Raw genomic sequence first — 3,289 nt, 5'->3', positions numbered from 1 at the left:
CCGGATCGCCCTCAGTACTTCTTCACAGACACTCAGTCACAAATACTCACATGATGATGATACTGCTGCTGATGATGATGATGCTGTTGATGATGCTGATGATGTTGTTGATGATAATGATGCTCATGATGTTGTTGCTGATGATGATGATGATGCTGTTGCTGATGCTGAATATGATGATGCTGATGATGATGCTGATGATGATGTTGTTGATGATAATGATGATGATGTTGCTGATGATGATGTTGCTGATGATGATGCTGATGATGTTGATGATGATGCTGATGATGTTGCGGATGATGTTGTTGCTGATGATGATGCTGATGATGATGCTGATGATGATGTTGATGATGATGCTGATGATGTTGCGGATGATGTTGTTGCTGATGATGATGCTGATGATGATGATGCTGATGCTGATGATGATGTTGATTATATTGTTGCTGATGATGCTGATGATGTTGTTGATGATAATGATGCTGATGATGATGTTGGTGCTGCTGCAGGCAACGTCACTACTGGGCCATCGATCCTCAGCCACGAAAACATCACCCTGCCTGGCCATGTCAGGTGAGGGTCACTGTGGCCGTGTGGGTGGGTGGGGTTCACGACGGCCGTGTGGGGTGGGTGGGGTTCACGATGGCCATGTGGGTGGGGTTCACTGTGGCCGTGTGGGTGGGTGGGGTTCACTGTGGCCGTGTGGGTGGGTGGGGTTCACTGTGGCCGTGTGGGTGGGTGGGGTTCACGGTGGCCGTGTGGGTGGGTGAGGTTCAATGTGGCCGTGTGGGTGGGTGGGGTTCACGATGACCGTGTGGGTGGGTGGGGTTCACAATGTCCGTGTGGGTGGGTGGGGTTCACGATGTCCATGTGGGTGGGTGGGGTTCACGATGTCCATGTGGGTGAGTGGGGTTCACAATGTCCATGTGGGGTGAGTGGGGGTTCACAATGTCCGTGTGGGTGGGTGGGGTTCACTGTGGCCGTGTGGGTGGGTGGGGTTCACGATGTCCGTGTGGGTGGGTGGGGTTCACGACGGCCCGTGTGGGTGGGTCGGGTTCACGACGGCTGTGTGGGGGGGTGGGGTTCAATGTGGCCGTGTGGGTGGGTGGGGTTCACAATGTCCGTGTGGGTGGGTGGGGTTCACGATGTCCATGTGGGTGGGTGGGGTTCACGATGTCCATGTGGGTGAGTGGGGTTCACAATGTCCATGTGGGGTGAGTGGGGTTCACGATGTCCGTGTGGGTGGGTGGGGTTCACGACGGCCGTGTGGGTGGGTGGGGTTCACTGTGGCCGTGTGGGTGGGTGGGGTTCACGATGGCCGTGTGGGTGGGTGGGGTTCACAATGTCCGTGTGGGTGGGTGGGGTTCACGATGGCCGTGTGGGTGGGTGGGGTTCACGATGTCCGTGTGGGTGGGTGGGGTTCACGATGGCCGTGTGGGTGGATGGGGTTCACGACGGCCGTGTGGGTGGGTGGGGGTTCACTGTGGCCGTGTGGGTGGGTGGGGTTCACTGTGGCCGTGTGGGTGGAGTGGGTGGGTGGAGTATGGGGTGGGTGGGGTTCACGATGGCCGTGTGGGTGGGTGGGGTTCACAATGTCCGTGTGGGTGGGTGGGGTTCACGATGTCCGTGTGGGTGGGTGGGGTTCACTGTGGCCGTGTGGGTGGGTGGGGTTCACTGTGGCCGTGTGGGTGGAGTGGGTGGGTGGAGTGGGTGGGTGGGGTTCACTGTGGCCGTGTGGGTGGGTGGGGTTCACGATGGCCGTGTGGGTGGGTGGGGTTCACAATGTCCATGTGGGTGGGTGGGGTTCACAATGTCCGTGTGGGTGGGTGGGGTTCAATGTGGCCGTGTGGGTGGGTGGGGTTCACTGTGGCCGTGTGGGTGGAGTGGGTGGGTGGAGTGGGTGGGTGGGGTTCACTGTGGCCGTGTGGGTGGGTGGGGTTCACGATGGCCGTGTGGGTGGGTGGGGTTCACAATGTCCATGTGGGTGAGTGGGGTTCACAATGTCCATGTGGGTGGGTGGGGTTCACAATGTCCGTGTGGGTGGGTGGGGTTCAATGTGGCCGTGTGGGTGGGTGGGGGTTCACGATGTCCGTGTGGGTAGGTGGGGTTCACGGCGGCCATTTTGATGAAGTGAGGGCCTACCTTCCACGTGCTCACCCACCTACCCCCCCTCCTTGCCTGACTCTCCCCCTGCCCGCAGCGTCTGGGTGCGGGCCGAGGGCGCTGGCGAGGACGACCCAGGCTGCCTCGTGTCCCCCATCACGGATGTGGCTCAGCTCTTGCGCTGTGGATTCAACTCGTCTGCCCGATCCTTCCTCGTAATCCACGGCTGGTCGGTGAGTCGGGGTCCCATCCGTGGTGGTTGGTTGGTGGTGGTTGGTGGTGTCTGTGTGTGTGTGTGTGTATGTGTATCTCTCTGTGTGTGTCTGTGTGTGTGTGTCTGTGTATATCTGTGTGTGTGTGTCTGTGTGTGTGTGTGTCTCTGTGTGTGTGTCTGTGTGTGTATCTGTGTGTGTGTGTATCTCTCTGTGTATATCTGTGTGTGTGTCTCTGTGTATCTCTGTCTGTGTGTGTCTGTGTGTGTGTGTATATATCTGTGTGTGTGTATCTCTGTGTCTGTGTGTCTGTATCTCTGTGTGTGTGTGTGTCTCTGTGTATATCTCTGTGTGTCACTGTGTGTATATCTCTGTGTGTGTGTCTCTGTGTATATCTCTCTCTCTGTGTGTCTGTGTCTCTGTGTGTGTGTCTGTGTGTCACTGTGTGTGTCTGTGTGTGTGTCTGTGTGTGTGTGTCTGTGTGTGTGTGTCTCTGTGTGTGTAGCTGATGCCCCTGTTGGACACGTGGGTGTGGCCTCTGACCCAGGCCTTGCTAGCCCAGCGTCTGTGTGTGTCTCTGTGTGTGTGTGTGTCTGTGTGTCACTGTGTGTGTCTGTGTGTGTGTCTGTGTGTGTGTGTCTGTGTGTGTGTGTCTCTGTGTGTGTAGTTGATGCCCCTGTTGGACATGTGGGTGTGGCCTCTGACCCAGGCCTTGCTAGCCCAGCGTCTGTGTGTGTGTCTCTGTGTGTATGTGTGTGACTGTGTGTGTGTGTCTGTGTATCACTGTGTCTGTGTGTCACTGTGTGTGTCTCTGTGTGTCTCTGTGTGTGTAGTTGATGCCCCTGCTAGACACGTGGGTGTGGCCTCTGACCCAGGCCTTGCTAGCGCAGCGTCTGTGTGTGTCTATCTCTGTGTATCTCTATATCTGTGTGTCTCTGTGTGTGTCTGTGTGTGTCTGTGTGTGTGTCTGTGTGTCT

At 56.7% G+C, this 3,289-nt stretch overlaps 1 long non-coding RNA gene across 1 annotated transcript; it reads left to right on the top strand.

The window, feature by feature from the left end:
* Positions 1 to 477: 477 nt before the first annotated feature.
* On the top strand, positions 478 to 2,875 carry LOC144955551 (uncharacterized). Its single transcript, XR_013641713.1, has 3 exons — positions 478 to 570; positions 2,198 to 2,333; positions 2,818 to 2,875. It is a non-coding gene; the product is annotated as an uncharacterized LOC144955551 (long non-coding RNA).
* The last annotated feature ends 414 nt before the right edge of the window (positions 2,876 to 3,289 follow it).

This window comes from Lampetra fluviatilis, unplaced genomic scaffold (assembly GCF_964198595.1).
Source record: "Lampetra fluviatilis unplaced genomic scaffold, kcLamFluv1.1 SCAFFOLD_1285, whole genome shotgun sequence".
NCBI lineage: Eukaryota > Metazoa > Chordata > Hyperoartia > Petromyzontiformes > Petromyzontidae > Lampetra > Lampetra fluviatilis.
Note: the sequence above shows the minus strand (reverse complement) of the source record. Positions and strands in the feature narration are given on the sequence as shown.